Consider the following 19,433-nt stretch of genomic DNA (forward strand, 5'->3'; position numbering starts at 1 on the left):
ACTCGCTTCTCTCGCGGCAATTGCGGCTTCATAGTTAGCTATTTGTGCTTTATTTGCCCGATATTACGCTTGAAGAGTAAAAACGGGATGTCGTCCAAAAACTATTATTAATCTTTGAATCAGCTGATTTAATTTATGTATGATTTAAATTTCCAGATTATTTATACCCATTTAATCAATGGTTACTAATATAGTATAAAGTTACTACTACTAACAAACTGCGGACTATTCTGTAAATTTTTAAATTTTTTTATTTATTTATTTAAAATAGAGTTACAAGGTTTCAAATTTAGACAACGAATGGCAGTTCAGTCTCAATAGAGCGTCAATGGAATTGCAGTGATGGCATTCATTCATTCAATCACTAACGATCGATGTTGCTTTACTAAAACTATTATGAAAATTACTATGCATTTTTGAATTTTTATCTCGTTTCATCAGCAATTTAGTCTTCTAATTAAATAAATATACGGGTGGAACGGAATGACCGACAAAGCCGAAAGTATCACGTTAAGAACCCTACATGCGTGAGTTTTATTTGCTTTAAATGTAAAATCAGAGCAGTTGAAACATTTTCGTCCAGATGTAAACTTTTCGTGTTGCGATAACCCTAAGCAAACGAATGACCGCCTCACAGGCGGCGTTAGTGTCACTGGCACTCGCGAGAGAAATAAAAAGTCAGAAATAACTGGTTACCGATTACATTAAGCTCATTTTAAATTAAAAGGATGTTCGATATGTTCACATCCTCTTTACCCTTGCAGTCATTCCCGACACATTCCTGAGTGCAAGAGCTATAAATAAATTAATATTACTATACCTACCTTACTAAAAAGACTAACGTTTGAAAACAAATAACCTAATCCTAACTTATTTCACATTAAAGTTACTGGAAAATATAACTAGACTTATCTGCTATTGAAAAATCAGACATACCGTGTAGTATTTATGACAGAAAGAACAGTTTAATTACACTTTCACAACAAGCGATTCATGTAAGTGCCGTATGCGACTCCTTGATCGGGTTGCGGTTAGAGGGAGTGGAATATCCTCTTACCCTCTTTTTTATGTTTATTACTGACATGATATGCAGCGATGTACAGAAAAATCTGTAATAATAAAAATTTGTTTTGTTACTTATAACTCGTATACCCATGCATGCTTTTTAGTGAGAACAAAATACAAATGATTAGAAGTTAGGTACAAATGTCCAATATTTTGCCAGCCACAATAAAACTTTACTTACTTCATTACTGTCAACTTCTATACAACCTTCTATGATAGTACAAGGTGTCAAAAGGGTGACTCTACTTATAGTATTGAACATCTTTCTTTAGTAAAACACATCTGCTAATTATAAATCATTTTAATTGTACGTCGAAAGAGTGACAATGAATAATAATAATAATAATAATAATTAAATTCCTTTATTCAGGTAACATAGACCCATGGTGTTAGTTACAGTTTCACTTATAGACTAATGTTAGTATGTGTAGTTAACAAACAATTAAATTAAACTTACTGAAATACATAATAAAATTTTAAATTAAAGAACACAAATTAAATATCAATAATTAATAAGCAAAAATTAAAAATTTTAAATCAAAAATTAAAATAATAAATTTAAAATCAAAAATTTAAAGTCAAAAGTTTAAAATCAAAAATGTAAAATCGCAATACAAAAACTTAAAAATTAAAATTTCATAATTAAAAATATTATAAATATTAAAAAATAACGGGCGCTACACTGGCATGCAGCTGCAACCACCTACACATTATGGGTGAGTCCCAACGCTTGGACAGCGCGCCCAGAATTCCGTTGGTGCTGGTCCGAAGGCGAGAAAGTAATGAAGCGCTCCGTTTGCGTATTACAGCATAAAAGTCATCCACGCGTGCTTCTGCAAACATGGTGGAGGCGCTACAATACCTCGGCATCTTCAACAGAATTCTGAGCGCATCGTTGTACTGTACGCGCAGTGCATTGAACGCCCGCCGCGTAAAGTTGGTCCATAGGCTGCACGTGTAAAAGCTCTGACAATATGCCCTAAAGAGCGTCAGCTTTACTTGTTTTGTACAGCGTGCAAACCTACGTGCCAACATGTTGCAGCGGACGGACAGCGCCCTACGCTCCCTATCGATGTCCTCACAATCACACAAATCGTCGGTGACCCAGTGGCCCAGATACTTGAATTTATGTACCATGTTCAAAGCAGCTCCACCAAGAGTAATGGGCATGGGAGAGTAGCATTTGGTACCAGCCTTAAACACCATACACTCACTCTTTTTGGAGTTGTATCCGAGCCCATGGGCCTCCACATACGACTCACAAATGCGCAGTAGCTTCCTCAGACCACCCACCGACGGACTCAGCAGCACCATGTCGTCAGCATAACTGATGTTATTTATGCATACTCCGTCTATAGAGCATCCCACATTGGCGCCGCTGAGCCCAACGATAAGTTGGTTCACGTATAGATTGAAGAGACGGGGCGAAGTCAGCCCCCCCCTGCCTCACCCCACACTCCAACCCATACGCATCTGAGGACTCTCCTGCCCACCTCACACTATTCTGCTGGTGATTGTACCAATACTTAAAAACTGTCACAATCTCATGGGGTAGTTTAGTTTCAGTTTCCAGTTTCTGCCACAGTTTGTCATAAGAAACCAGGTCGAAGGCTCTGGACATGTCCAGAAAACAAGCATAAACTGGTGTTTTCCTAGCAGTGTAGTACTGAACAGTCTGCTTGAGACAGAGGATGGCACTCTCAGTAGACAGACCCGGACTGAAACCGCACTGAGCGTCGTGCAGGTGGAGGTGCTTATCCAACTGTTTGTCAAGCAAACTATCCAGCACCTTAGCTATAGTGGTAGCTAGTGAAATCGGCCTGTAATTAGACAAATCTGCAGCATCACCCGTCTTGTTTTTTATTATTGGTACTACCACCGTGTACATTAGATCGTCGGGCAAATAACCATGACATACACATAAGTTGAAGAAGATCGAGAGGACCCTTGGTAGGTGTTGGCCAGCGTACTTTAAGTGCTCGATGCTGAGGTCATCGTGACCCGGCGACTTGCCTCTAACCATCCCTCTTATAACAGTAGCTATATCTTCAGCCAAAAAGCGTACACTAATGTCCTTGGGGTTACCCCCAGCATCGACCACCTGCGGCACCCGCCCGAGCGGCGACTCCACTCTGAAATGGGACTGGAACGCGGCAGCTATGTCCCGTGGCTCGTGCACGCCACCCACACTCACAGGCAGACTCGACCTTGGATTCAAGTTATTTGTTGTTTTCCAAAACCGTCCAAAATTTTTCTTTTTATGATGTTCTGCCAGAATATCCATTTTTATTTGTGTTACATTATTTTGACAAAATTTTAATTTGGCCTTAAAATGTTTTCTAGAGTCGCGCATGTTATTGTAGACCTCCCCACACTTAGGTTTCCCATACAACACCCAAGCTTGAAAACAAAGTCGAGCGCAACCGTGAGCGGCACTGACGTGTCGATTCCACCCTGGCACACGTCTATGGTTATTCCGCCCGGGTTCCCTGTAGGTACACTCAGCCGCAGCTCTTAGCACCCCCACAATATCACAATACATTTTATTTAACAATAACTTATGACTAGAATCATTACACAATTTGTCACCACATTCAGTAAACTCCAATGGAAAATCGAGTAGTTTTAGTCGTGTGTCACAATAATTATGATATCTATCCCTCTGTCCGTCGTCCCTTTCTCCCCACCTTATCTTATTACAAGAAGTGACAGCCTTAGTATATTTAGGCAAAATAATATTCAAGTTGCAGTGTATGAGCAACGGGAAATGATCAGAACAATAGGTATCATACAGCACTTCCACACCGACCATAGTGCGGCGAGCCGCACTAGTAACCACGCAGTGGTCGAGCCACCTGTGTGTTCCATGCGCATCACTCACATACGTAAAAGTGTCACTAGCTAAAGTTTCCATGTCTAAACATGACCAAGACTGTTCCTCGCAGAAAGTTAGTAACTCGTTGCCAAACAACTCACCAGGATGCGCGTTAAAGTCCCCAAGAATGTAGACCGATTCTACACAGTTGCTCTCGATTATTGCGTGTATTTCACTAAGGCACCGAGTGAACTCTGTTAAATTAGCCTCGTTATCACACGGCATATACACTGATAGCACTATTATCGATTGGTCATGAAGCTTTATTTTAATTGCGTTGAGACGCACACTATTACAATTAATCACTGTTACTGAAGGAAACGCGGCTTTCCGCCACAGCAAAGCAACACCTCCGTACGGCCTACCTCTTAGGACACCATCAGTTAGATCGACGGCAGAGTTACCGGTATAAGAAAAATCGCCGTCAATGCTGCCCAGGTACTGTATGTCGTGTCGAAGAAGCCAAGTCTCTTGAAGCGCCACTATGTCCGCCAAGCTACATGGTCTCCTTATATCATCGACAGAGCGAACCACGTTCTTGCAGTTGTAACTAATCATTTTAATATTTTTATGGTCCATTTGATGATTTTCGATCTCCATTCTCACGATAACTTCGTCTCAAAGGAGCTCGAAATTCCACAAAACGACGATATAAAATGCCGTCTGGCCAGAAGTTGTCATTTAAAAGCACCTCAAGCTTACTTTTAGGTACGTAGACTTTATAAGCATCGTATTCCTTTGCTATTTTCATATTTATTTTTTCCAATTGCAAATCTAGGTTGGTACTCGATTTTATGTAGCTCTTTATGTCACACGCTGACGCCTCCTTAGAGATATTATAAATAAAAATCGGTACGCTACTATCAGCCGCTCTAAACCTAGAATCAGCATCAACGATTGCTTTCCCAGATTTTCCTACAAAGCGATTCCTCAATCTCTTTTTCTGAACGAGCGTCCATTCCTCGTCTTGTATACGAGGTTTCCAAACTCCATTTTGCGCAACGTCCAAGTAGCTTTTCCCATCGGTTGCACATTGTTGCGAGCACACCTGACGAGCAGTGTATCTCACACTGGCGATTGGTACAGTGGCCTCCGTCGCCGTACGCGCAGGGACGGCGTGACTCAGTGCAGACGGCGGCGGCGGCGGGCCAGCAGGGGGCGGGGTGACGGACATCGAACGCTCAGCTGAGCATTTTTTACTAGGCGGTAGGTTTGCACTCGGGGATATCTGCGGTGATTTTTGTGTTTTATCACCCTCCTGCGCAGAAACAATTCGATGCTCTTGTAATGCAGATTTTATTGCCGAGTTATTAACTTCACAGCCCGTCGCAAGCCCCATGGGCCCACTATCGCACTCGAAACTCGACCAAAGACAGGCACCTCTCTTATTGTTGACACTACGGGACAATGGAAAGTTGTTGACGATCGATGCATTCTTAAGTGCCTCAAGCTCCGTCCGTAACTTCTGTAGTTCTACCACTGTGGCATATTCCTCACCAATTCGGTCTATGTCATTCCTCATCCTCACAATATCCTTAAGAAGGCGGGTCACATCTACATGATCGAAATGAACCGGGGGTAATTTTTGAAGGTCTCTCGCCACAAAAATGGGGATTTCCTCGGGATCCGTCTCCTTCAGGAGGCAGACAATGTCACCAACATTACGTAGCGTTTTTCCTTGCCGCTTTCTTAATTTCTTACATTGTTTTGCCGGTATGGAAGAAAACAGCAAATCTTTTGCGTTAACAATTTCTTCTTCGGAGAAAGCAGTGGTGCATATTCTGGTAATACTCTCCTCATCCATGACGTTACAAATAAATGCCAACACCTCGTTAATTACAATTTTACAATGTATACACTGTACTACGTTACAAGCCATTGTTTAAAATAACGGCTACTTCGCGCCCGCACAATAGCGACACAAACACGTCACGATCGATCGCTGGCGCGCGCGGAACTGATGCGCGGAATAGAATAGAATAGAATAATTTATTTTACATTATCAATTTCATAATATTACAATTCGAAATATGTATAATGTCAAATTTTATTGTTAATATAAAATAAAATAATTAAAAGAGAAATAAAGAAAAATACGCAATACAAAAATACAAACAAAAATTTAAATATTTTCTAAATACGTTGGACGTTACCAAAATGAAAAATATAATTACAATTTCTTTAAAAGAAATTCCTCTACACTGTAGAATTCATTATCCAATAAAAGGTCTTTCAGCCGAGAACAAAACACTTCGTCATTTGTAACACTTTTTAGACTCGTGGGTAGGTGTTCGTAAAAGCGGTGCCCAATTACTCGCGGATTTCTCGTTGCGAGGTCGGTTCGATGAGCAACGGTTTTCAGTATTCCTATGTTACGTAATAGTCGGCCTCCGCCTGTGCATCGCTCGTCAATATTTATGTTTTTACGCACAAAAACATTACATCATGAGTGTACTGTGAATACGATGTCATCACGTGGTGCTTTCAAAAAAGGTTTCTACAGGACTGATTACCTTTTATGCCTACTATGATTCGTAGCGCGCGTTTCTGGACAACGAATACCCTTTTGGACTCAGGCAGACCATGGCATGGCATTTTGTACGTGTGGTATTCTGCTAAAAGTTAAAAGTAATTGCTCGACAGTGGCTAGAAATCGAGCTACTATTCAACTGACATTGCAATTTGTTGATATTCTGCTCTTCGCGTATGGCGTAATCTACTAATTATCTTTCGAAGGTTTTTACTTACAATTTAAATGCTTATATCGTTTATCAAGTTCTTTTTTATAAACTTCTACTACTCTCTCTCTCATCTATAGTAGGAAAAGTACTATTCAGTCTGCTTGACAAGCAAATATAAAAGCACTTGAAATTGCATGACGCTCAATTTGAGTGGCGACAGCAGTGGCGGGAGTTTCGACAGAAGCATAATATGAAAACTACCACGGAAATTATCATTATGCATATCTTATTTTTTGTCTCTATTAATCAGAAATTTAGTCTATAAATTATTTTTTTTTTATAAAATATCTCCATAATCATTCATCATCATCATCATTCAGCCATACGATGCCCACTGCTGGGCATAGGCCTCCCCCAACGATCTCCACGACGATCGGTCCTGCGCTGCCCGCATCCATCGGCTTCCCGCGACCTCCACCAGATCGTCGGTCCACCTGGTGGGGGGCCTACCCACTGAGCGTCGTCCGGTGCGCGGTCGCCATTGAAGAACCTTTCCGCCCCAACGGCCATCGGTTCTCCTAGCTATGTGCCCCGCCCACTGCCACTTCAGCTGAGCAATTCTTCGAGCTATGTCGGTTACCTTAGTTCTCCTACGGATTTCCTCATTTCTGATTCTATCACGCAGGGAAATACCGAGCATCGCTCTCTCCATTGCCCGCTGAGTGACCTTGAGCCTTCTTATGAGGCCTATAGTGAGGGACCACGTTTCTGATCCATATGTGATCACTGGCAACACACACTGGTCAAAGACTTTCGTCTTGAGACATTGAGGTAATTTGGACGCAAAGATTTTTTGGAGTTTCCCGAACGCTGCCCATCCGAGCTGGATTCGACGAGAGATCTCTTTCTCAAAGTTGGACTTACCTAACTGGACTGTCTGCCCCAGGTATACGTAATGGTCAACAACTTCGAGTGTAATGCTCCCAATTTTTACTGGAGCGGGTACAACATGGACATTCGACATGATCTTCGTCTTGTCCATGTTCATCTTAAGACCCACTCTTTGGGAAACACTACTGAGATCTTCGAGCATTGTGTTCAGGTCTCCCAAGGTCTCAGCCATAAGAACTATATCATCGGCAAATCGAAGGTGTGTTAGGTACTCGCCATTGATGTTGATGCCAAGTCCTTTCCAGTCCAGAAGCTTGAAAATATCCTCCAACGCAGCAGTGAACATCTTTGGAGATATCACATCTCCCTGTCTCACGCCTCGTTGCAGTTGGATAGGATTAGACCTCTGATCCTGTAATCGGACTGACATAGTGGCATTTTTGTATAAGTACCTTAACACCTCTATATACCTATAGTCTATTTGGCACCTTTGGAGAGACTGCAGCACCGCCCAGGTCTCGATTGAATCAAAGGCCTTCTCATAGTCCACAAACGCTAAGCAAAGTGGCCGGTTATACTCCTCGGTCTTCTGTATAACCTGCCGCAGCGTATGGATGTGGTCTATAGTACTAAAACCCTTTCGGAAACCGGCTTGTTCGGGAGGTTGGAAGTCGTCAAAGCGAGACGAGACGATTCGTGATAATTCTCGAAAACAACTTATAGATATGGCTCAGAAGCGAGATTGGCCGATAGTTCTTCAAGAGTGTTTTATCACCCTTTTTGAAGAACAGAACGACCTCGCCTCTGCCCCATGCCTTCGGCGTTTGACCTTCGACGATGACAGAATTGAAAAGCTTCTGGAGGACTTTAAGTATCGGCTTGCCACCCGCTCTCAGAAGTTCTGTAGTGATTCCATCATCGCCCGCCGCTTTGTTGTTCTTGAGTTGTTTGAGAGCCACACTAATCTCATACAGGCTGACGTCCGGGATATCTTCGGTATAATGTCGGGTAAGCTTGGCTCTGGGGTCTCTAACCTTGCTTTCAACAGGTGCTTTCGTGGAGTATAGCTGTCGATAGAAACTCTCTATCTCCCTCAGGATTTCAGGCTTAGATGAAATGATGCTACCGTCATCAGTCTTTAGCTTCGTCAGTTGGTTTTGCCCAATAGACAGATCTCTCGCGAATACCTTGGAGCCTTTGTTCCGCTCAATGGCCTCTTTAATACGCTCTGTATTAAATTGGCGTATGTCGCTAGTCAAAGACTTCGATATCTGCCTATTTAGCCGCCTTTAGTGACTTGCATCCTCTGAGTTCTGTAGCCTCATTTCATTTCTATATTCCATGAGTTGAAGTGTTTTGTCGGAGAGTTTCTTTGTTCTGGTACGGTGGGTTTTGAAAAACATGGACCCAACCGTACGGACAGTGTCCACCACCATGTTGTTTAGATCGTCCACATCTATGCAGTTTTCGAGGGCTTCGAAGCGGTTTTGAAGTTCGAGCTGAAAGCTCTCGGGGTTTTGGAGTTGTGCAGGTATTGGTCGGAGCGTAGACTCTATCAGTCGAGTTCTTTCCAGCCGGATATTGATATTCAATGTGCCTCGTACCAACCGGTGATCACTTCCTGTTTTAACGGTGTTGATCACAGAGACATCATTGAATATATGCTTTTTCGTCGACATGATAAAGTCAATCTCATTTTTTATTTTGCCGTCCGGACTCATCCAGGTCCACTTACGAGTTGGAGATTTCCTGAAAAAGGTGTTCATCATATAGAGGTTCTCCTTTTCCATGAAATCAACCAACATCCGGCCTCTGGCGTTCCGCTGTCCAACTCCAAATTGCCCCACTCTCAGTTCATCACCGCAACGCTTTCCCAACTTTGCATTGAAGTCCCCCATAACAATCGTGTAGTGGGTTTTGTAGCTATGCATGGCTTTTGAGATCTCCTCATACATAGCCTCCACTTCGTCATCTGGGTGTGTCGAGGTCGGAGCATAAACCTGAATGACATTCAACGAATATCGTTTTGATATTCTGAGTATCAGGTATGCCACCCTGGTCGACACACTTCCGATGGAAATCACGTTGTTAACAAGGGACTTGTGGACAATAAACCCGACACCGCCAAGGGACTGTTGGTCGCCCTCCCGGTAGTACAGTAAGTTGCCGGAATTAAGGATTATCGAGTCCTCCCCCTCTCTTCGGACTTCAGATAGCCCAATGATATCCCAGCGTAACTTACTAATAGCTTCTTCCAATTCTGTGAGCTTTGCGTCGGTCCTCAATGTGCGCGTGTTGTAGGTTGCCAGGTCCAGTCGTCGTCGTTGATGGTAGCCGGGTCTCCCCCGGGGATTCTTCGCACCCCATGCCCTGTTTCCAAAGCCGCTACCGTGACTAGGAAGAGCAGGACTGCCGGGGACTAGGGGCCAATTCTTTGGTGTGTGTATCATAGGGGGGGTTGTGCCATAATCGCCACGCTTGGCAGGCGGGTTGGCGATCGCAGTTCTGGTCAAGATGGGTAGAAGACGCTGCTGCCCGTCTTCTTCTGACAATTTTTTCCTTAGTCGCCTTTTACGACACCCACAGGACAAGAAGGGGGTGGTGCTATTCTAGTTCATAATCATTATGAGAGTTGATATAAAATATTTTATAAAGTTATAATATTTCACATTATAAAAATAAATTTGAAGACTAAATTGCTGATTAAATCAGGTAAAAATTAAGATAATATGCGTAGTGATTTTAATAAGGCAACACCGATCGTTACTGATTGAATTAATGAATGCCGTAATAATCGAAAATATAACCAGAAATAGATATGAAATATCATTGACTTACAATTATATGGACGTCGGGTCCGCGCTAAAAAGTGTCCGCACTTGTAAGGCGCTAAAATCGTATACAGAGCGCGACACTCCGCTTTAGTCTTCATTTGTTCTACGGACAGCGCGATACTGCGATGACATAACAATTTAAATTTCGAATAGGTTGACTTGGGACATTTTTTTCGTGGTTTTTGTATTAGACCCGTCGTCCATTTATTTGTAAGTCAATGTGAAATATCATATAATTTGTTTGAAAACAATTCTGTCAAATCATTACTGTGACAACTGCACTCCGAGTAGCCAGCCCGAATTCGAAACAGTTGATGGATGCTGTCAATTGTTTCACTTCAAACGACCAGTTTAACATGAGCTTTGTTGATGGACGAAAATTGGAAAATTACATATTTTATTACCGATGAAATGTGATTCCGTTTATTTTGTAATTGGATGCTTTGTTGTTTTCCCCACACCACCGAATGGAACAGCCCCCCATTATTAGAGATATTATCTTTATTACAATAAATACAGAATATTTTTGGAATATACGCGGGCGTACACACAGGTTAGTTGTTGGCGCTGTACTATTTCAGCTTTCTAATTTATGATTTCAGTGCAAACGAGGGGTTGAGTCCCATTTGCCTGATGAGTTGCCAGGGATGGATGGCCCTTATTTCGTCTCTATTTCTGGTTATATACTCGATGCTAGTCTCATGGTCGAAAAAAAGATCTCGAAACGATGTTATTTTTGAAAACAATTTAGATCCGAAACAAAATGTGTCATTTCCAAGTGTACCAACCGCGAAAACCTGAGGAGTCGATAGCTTTTTGTTATTCATTTATTGTTTTTTGTAATAAACATTTTTGATTTTGTATATTGTAGAATAGAACGTTTGTTTTATAACCTTTTTGTGGTCATATCATTCATATTCATCAATTGCTGTTACCCGATACATATTCAAATACTCCGCTACAGACGATATACAAGTAAGTGCGAAAATACACTGCCTTCAAACTGCGATCGTGAATGCAATTTGTGTGACTACGCCCTAAGCAGTAGGCAAATAGTCCACCAAACTATTGAAGTTAAAAGTCCATTAATACACATGGCGCTACAGTTAATTCAGTCTATGTTTTTTGCATTATTTTAAGCAAAACAAGCGTAATTAACATTTTTCAGCGAAAAGTACTTTAGACGCCAATATCTCGACAGTTACCAAAATACAAATGCATTGTTTATGACAAGGAAAGAAGATAAAGAAATTTGCAAATTGTATTTGGACTCCTAAAGAAATATTGTTCAGGATCATGGATAAGTATTTTTTCAACACCCTGTAACTAGCCTTCACATTTGAACTATATCAAGTCACGTCATACGTCAAATTACCCGTGAAACAATCAAATTAGCACCCGTATGGAGTCAATAGAGCGACAGCCCCTATGTCGACTTGTTATAATATTTGCTCGCTGCTGAAAACAAGTCATTGTTCTGTATATTAATTGAACGATACCAGCGTACTGTACAATAGTGTACGAATTTGCACAAATGGGCTTGCTATTTTAGATAAGATATTGTCATTATAAAGAAATATTCTCATTGCATATTAAGATAATTATAATGACAACACATAACAAGAATGTAAGTATAATAGAATAAACTGATGTATACGGTCGACATTAGTGCTAAATAGCAATTTCTCCCAGACAACCCTAGAATAGAAATTTAAGAGTTGGAAAGGGGGGTGCAACCAAAGAATATATTGTAATGACAGAATTTCAAATAAATACAATACATATTGTATACTAATAATGTACACATATAAAATAAATAAAAAGACATATATACTAATAAGTAATGACTCTAGGTAATATAATAACATTTTATTATTACTACAGTGCTGAATTTTCAACTCCAGAATCGTCTATTAATCAGATATCATTTGCTACTACAATGTTACTTTTCAATAGTTCGCACCACTATTATTATTATTATTATTACATTTATTTTAGATTCTCGTCTCTCCCAAGGCTTAAAAGTTTGATATTGAATTTCTAAATGGGAGAGGTGATATTCCCCGACAATGGCACAGGCGGTCGGGGACTCAGGTTCAAGAAACGGCGTACAATACGTGCCGTATCGAGCAGGACCGCCTTCTGTATTTGTGCTGGAAGCGACACGCCACAGAGTTTTAGTAGCAGTAGAGCTCGTTGCGAAAGAGTTCGTCCAGGGAAGTACTGCCATTTTACCTATTTCTGCCGCGAAGCAGTAATGTGAGCTTTCTGCGGTCCGGCTTAGAAAGGTATTTGTCAACTTGTCTCTGGGTGACGGGCGCAGTGGCAGTGCCTATAAGATCTTTGCGGTTTAATGCTCGAAAATGATTCACAATAAGGTTGACTGCCCACAACTGCTTGGTAATTTAAACTTTAAGATTCCCGCCAGAGATCCCAGATTTCACATAAGGCTCTTTCACCCACCTCGTCGTAGAACAGTATTAGATTCCAATTCCCCCATAGCTCGTATGTCAATTTATATGTTGCCTGCTTCAAATATGCAGATATTTTAGTTGACTCTTTTTTTGTTCTTGGTTCGGGCACATAGCATTCTCTATTATTTAATATCTGAATAGTATTATATATTTTACTTACAAAATACTCTTCCTAAATTATTTCTTTTTTATTACTTTTAAAATTATTTTTTATTCTTCCAACTCCGTTTAACTAAGTTTTTGAAATGTATTAATACCTACATGAAATATTGTAGTAACTGTTGGTGTGCCTAATAAATAAAAAAATACTTCAACTGTAGTGGATAGGCCTATCGTTTACGAGCAGGCGCACGACTCGTTCGTCCCGTCACTTGGTATTATAAAAAAAAAAACAGAAATCCAACCGCCTGAAGCTGCTAGCAAGGCTGACTATTCGCTAACCTGTGCTGTTTTGGCCGCAAACAGGTTAGCGAATAATCAGCCTTGCTAGCAGCTTGAGGCGGTTGGATTTCAGATTTTATTATTAGGATGGATTTCATAATTGGAACCATTAATGTAATAACGCTATGCAAATGCAACATACGCAAAATAACAATTTTTCAGGAGAAACAATTAAAGATTCTAGGAACGAAATTAATCGACAACTTTTTTATCTTTAAGTAGGATAGCTATAAAATTTAACATATTAATAATTTGTTTCACGTAGCACGACTTTTATGTGACAAAGATTTTGACGTGTGATCACTTTGTTTGTGCCAAGGACTTGTTATAGGTGAGGTCTGCTGTTCTGCTGCTAGTTACATCATCAACCGAGATTAATGGAGAAGAGACTGCTCTTCTCCTCGTTCTGTGAAAGTTATTTTAATTAGTTAGAAAATTAAGCGGCGTGAGACAATTTATTTTTTATAATAGAATATATAATATTTCTAATAGCTTACACAATTATGGTGGTTTGTGCAAATGTAGATACAAAGTAAACATTGCTATAATACTGGCGCCCAAGCTACGTACGGATACGTAACGTGCGATTGGGGCAATTTATAATCTGGACCCCAGAGTATCTTTGACAGAAATTTTTTTGTAGCAGTAGAGCTCCGTGTGAAAGAGAGTCCAGGGAAGTACTGCCACCTTACCTATTTCTACCGCCAAGCATTAGTGTGACTATTACAGCGCTCCGGTTTCGATGTCTATGTTATGTCTCAGGGTGACAGGCAGAGTGGCAGTGCCCTTAAGATCTTTGCGATTAAAAGCTCTAAGTGGCACTGCAACAGTTATGGATAGCACGACTTGTGAAAAGTTTAAATAAATTAACATTCTTACACTGGTGTCTCAGTTATGAAAAATAGTAATTTATTTATGAAAAATAGTGACAGACACAACATTAATACGAGAAATAAAAGAGCAACCCCTGGAGTTTCTTGCTCATTCATCTCAGGGGAATCTGCCGTACGAATGAGCAGTAGAGTTTAATCAGTATGGTGATTTCAAGTATAATTGGCTTACGTATAAAATAAAGATCATTTGAACTTGAGTTTGAGGTAAAACCTATAATATGGATCCCCATAATGATTGATTCATTAACCACAACTCTTATCGCACTACTTTAATTAGCACCTAGATGATGGGCCTTAAGAATAATCAGTATTGATCAGTCAGAATGTTACAGATTGAACTGATTGTGTTTTGGATTTATAAAATTTTTAATACAAGTATTCGGAAAGGGTTGAAATAAAAACGTAGATGGTTACATGACGACAGTTTTTATGTCACGTTTTATATAATCCTATTTTTATTTATTTAAGTATTTTATTTATTTATTATTATTATCATTTGTGTATGTGCAATATGTGTTTTAAATACGTATTCTGTTGCGCCCCCAGTTAATTATTATCACACAGTTTTTCCTGTAACCCGAAGGTTGCCTGGAAGAGATTGCTATACAGCAATAAGGCCGCCTGTTGCACCTGTCTTTTTTATTTTGTATATTATTTGGTACTTGTCCCAGTGTGCACTAAAGAATATTTGTATTGTATTGTCACTTGTATAATTTATTTACCAAATTGGTTCATAACTAAAATATTTCTGCAACTAGTTCGTGTTTATTAGTTTTTATTAATCTGGCCTGGAGTTCCCTTGTAGCTCCTTTATTAAATAGTTGTAACGTAATTTTTTAAGCGCTATTTCTGGGATAGTTCAGTTTATAGTTTAGTTTTTAAGAAATTAAACTTTTGCTTACAACATAATAAAATATTGTATCTTTTCGCAATTTACGAAAGAAAGAATTAAAAGAATATATAAAAAATTACAATAACACTGTAAAATAATTACCCCTCGTTCACACGTCATTGCACTGTACATTTTATTGAAGTATAAATTCGAACCGAACGAACAGCGCATACAGTATACATATATATATTTTTTTTATTTATGGCACAATACTTAACAAATATCAAAGACAAATAATATAGAAAAAAACACTTAAAAATTAATACGGTATATTAATATCTGTGCTCAACATTCAAAAGAACTTACACGGACGTTAAATTAATTATTATTATACAAAAAAAAAAACAATACAAAAAGAATACATTATTCATCTTACAACAAAGCAGAAGTGACCTTTTACAAGAAGGGACACTGCAGTTAAAAATATCGCAATCAGAACATATTTCGTTGTAATACCTACACATCCTGCACAGAGGGTGATATACATTATTTTTTGTAACGGGTTTAGTGAATAGAACCGTTCACACGTCGTAAGTGCAGCAAAAAACACACATCGCTAAATACGTTTATCGAATACAGCAAAAAAAAACGTGCAATACAATGCCGTGTCAACGGGGGCTTAGTATACAGAAATAACGTGCCGTACTGATTTTAAAATTTTCATAGTCTAAAAACGAGAAGAAAAAAACGTCATGTAGTGGAAAAACATCGTAATGCACTTAAAAAAATTGGACCATAATCACTTTACCCATTCCAGATTCTTGTTGGAATCAATAAAATCTTCATTATCAACCGATATACGCCCCACTGTTGGGCACGGGTCTCCTCATAGGAGAGGGATTTAGGCCATAGTCCACCATGATAATGGTTAGAGACAAACATTCTTCGATCCAGTCTTCGACGATTCATCACGCTAATTTCCTTCACCGAAAAACTCATTATACATTTCAAATTAAATTTAGAGCATAATCTCCCAGAAACTTAGAGGTTTTTAACCCACAGCCTCTACTTGAGAGGCAGCAGGGCCATACCATTAGGCTACCGCGGCTTCTATCAAGAAAAATATGATTAAATTTATTACTTGTTGTTGTAATAATTATGCCCCAGTGGGTTTAGACGGAAATCAGTTACTTTATCACAAACAAAATGTTGTATATTTCACTCACATTTTTATCTGTGTAATTATTACCCGACATATTGCTAATTTCTTTTTTTATTCTATTTTCCTTTAGATAACCTTAGGAAGAAACTTCCTTCCGTTTTTAAAGAACCTCCATAGACGTGCAAGCTACGTAACGACGTTTTCCTTTACCGATAAAGCAAATGATATTTCGAACATGGGTACTTGACATTAAAGATACGACCAACAACCTCGTATATACAAGGGCAAAAAGTATATTCATACTGCAACTACATGCAAGAACATGTAGGTACTACATTAATCAATAAATATAATAAGTAAATCTTATGAAAAATAAGTATAATAAGAGTAATGTTATTGATACAATGATAATGTAGCTGTTTACTTGATTATGATAATGTTCATATATCGAGTATATAACCAGAAATAGAGACGAAAAGTCATTCAATTTGTCTGAAAGCTAGTCTGCCAAATCATTACTGTGACAACTGTGTTCCGATTGGTAAGCCCGAATTCGAAATAATTGACGAGTGTCGTCAATTATTTCGCTTCAAATCGATCAGTTTGTCTTGAGCTTTGCTATAATAAACGAAAATTGCAAAGTTACATATTTAATATTTAATTATCGATGAAATGTGATTTCGTTTGTTTTGTAATTAGATGTTTTGCTATTTTTCCCACACCACCGAATGGAACAGCGCCCAGTGTGAGAGGAGATCTTTATTACAATAAATACAGAATATTTTTGGAATATACGAAGCCGTACATATGTACAGGTCAGTTGTTGGCGCTGTACTATTTCAGTTTCCTAATATTAACCACTGGCCACATATACCAGAACTTTTAATTTGGAAAAAGAATGACTAATCGTCTTTTGATTTTAAGGCGAGCCTAGATTTTGGAGGTGAGGTGTGAGGGACGTCTCTCGCGACCCTCAATATGCGCGCTGCAAATTGATATGAATAAAATAAGAACAGGCGCAGAAAATTTGATACAGATCCGACGTTGACCAGCGCCCGATGGCGGCTGATGGGGTAGCGGGCGGCGCGGCGTGTCGTTAAACCACTGGGGCTTCAGTTGAAAACAAAAATTTTGCAGGTTCTCTGTAGTACTTCCAAAGAGATATATCTCACTAAAAAAAATCATTAAAAAAAATATATGCAAAGTTAAATATTTTAGCCTGTTTTCGGGAATTTATATGAACGGATAAAGTACACATATCGTGTAACGAATTAGCACATTCTTTAGACAATATCCTTAGGTGTACAGTATTTATTTATATCTAAAACCGTTAATTCATAGTAAATACCTAAACCATTTGATCTAGAAAAACAGTTTCTCTCGTTATACCTTCTTTAAACAGGCAGCTCCTGAGCCTATATTCCATAATAATATTACATTGCATTTTATATAAGGTGCGCTCGGCCCAGCTCGAGGCCGCACGGGGCCGCTCGCTGCATCTCCTTTTTCATTTTTTGTTTAAAGAAATATAACCTTACAATATATAACATAAATGTTGCATTACTCGTTTCAATGCATCACAACATCGGACCGCGTGGTTGTGGTAATTGAAAGCGACCCTTAGGCTTAACTCTTACTGGCGCAGAGTCGCAGCGTCGCGATGCGTCATGTTTTTCGCCTAAAGCATATTCATCTCTATTTTCCCATTATTAAGGTACAAATTTGTGTTTTGCAAATATGGAATCGTCGACACGACGCGACGCTTAGACTCTGCGCCAGTGTGAGTTGAGCCTTAGGGTGATACGTATCGTTCTAGTGAGACAAGCGGGCTCTGGACAGGGACTCCGGAGCCTGCATTGCACGGCCTCACTCGTCTGGGGGCGGGTCAGAGGACAACCGACTCGCCCCTCCGTTGGCGCGGGAGCCCTGGCGTAAGCTAGGGCGGCCGGGCGGCGTCGTGGTGAATATTCACTGATCCCACGGCGCCGACTCAACCGGCGAGAGGGAAACCCGGGGGTTTTTAGTGGGGTAGGCACTCCAGCCTGGAGAGAGAGTCCCCACATAACCCCTGAGACTCCCCCCCGTCAAAAAAAAAAAAGGTGATACGTATCGTGGACATTTGTCCTTAGAGTCGGAAATGAAACTACCAATAGTTTAATTTCCCGCTCTTTACAGACATAAATGACGAATGCATTATTCGCAACTTGACGTCTAGGCGCTTATTTCGATTGTGACGGGTATGGGGTTTTGCTCGTGCCACCCGAGCTCCTCCAGAAGAATGATATAAAAAAAATCAGTAAATTGTTAACCTTGTATATTTTATCCGAATAATTCGTCTTTTTTATACTTAGTCACCGTCTGAGAACCACCTAACACTCCTTTTAGACTCACCGTCCACATAGGCAAGATAAAAAAAATTCAACCACCACAAAAAATAAATGAAAACACGTATGTTTATATTAACTTAACACAAAAAATCACAAGGAAAAAATGTATATATTTGTAGTGTAGTTTGAAATGAAACTATTTTTCCGGATTTAAATCGCGTACCTATATTTGTTTTTTTAAACAAGCAAACATTTCGAGCCGTTTTCAGGTCCCATAGTCACGGTTGACTTGATTTGACTTGACAGTCAACCGGGAACTCGATTTGTAGTGTAGTTTCCACAGATAATTCAGTTTTTTGTTCAAATGCGGTGGCACCCCCTGGACAGCATCAGCGCCCCCCAATTGCTTCTGAGGCTTGACCTAGGACTCTTTAACGCCCACTAGGGGGCGATATGGCCTAACACGATAAGCGATCACCTAATCATCACGCCACCGCGCACCGGTGGCATCATACGGTTGCCGCATAAATAAATGACAAACGATTGACATGTCAGGTTTGATAAGTGCGCTGTACTCATAGATATCATAGTACTCGTTACTTATCTCCCGTGTACAATTGTGAAGACAAATCTTGTTCCAGTCTTAATTTGCGCACAAAATTTTGCTGTGAAAATGATTTCTGTAATATTTGAGACGAAATGCTAATAAAAAAAAGTTGTAAACAAAAGGTAAAAGGGAAATTTCAATTAAGGATCTTTTTAACCAATTTTAAAAAAAGGAGGTGTTCTCAATTTGACTGTACTTTTGTAAACCGATTTCGATAATGTTTTTTTATGGGAAAAGGTAGTTTGAAGAAAATACTCCTCCTCGAAAGGTGGCAAATTGGGGGATGAATCCGCTTTATTGGATATCACCCACTTTCCTTTAACCTATTTCAATAAAACTTGACAAATAGAT

At 39.6% G+C, this 19,433-nt stretch overlaps 1 protein-coding gene across 2 annotated transcripts in view; it reads left to right on the top strand.

The window, feature by feature from the left end:
- LOC113233742 overlaps window positions 1-19,433 on the top strand; it is a 61,390-nt gene that overhangs the window by 17,637 nt on the left and 24,320 nt on the right. The gene's annotated exons all lie outside the window — the stretch shown is intronic.

This window comes from Hyposmocoma kahamanoa, unplaced genomic scaffold (assembly GCF_003589595.1).
Source record: "Hyposmocoma kahamanoa isolate Upper Pololo Valley unplaced genomic scaffold, ASM358959v1 80, whole genome shotgun sequence".
Lineage (NCBI taxonomy): Eukaryota > Metazoa > Arthropoda > Insecta > Lepidoptera > Cosmopterigidae > Hyposmocoma > Hyposmocoma kahamanoa.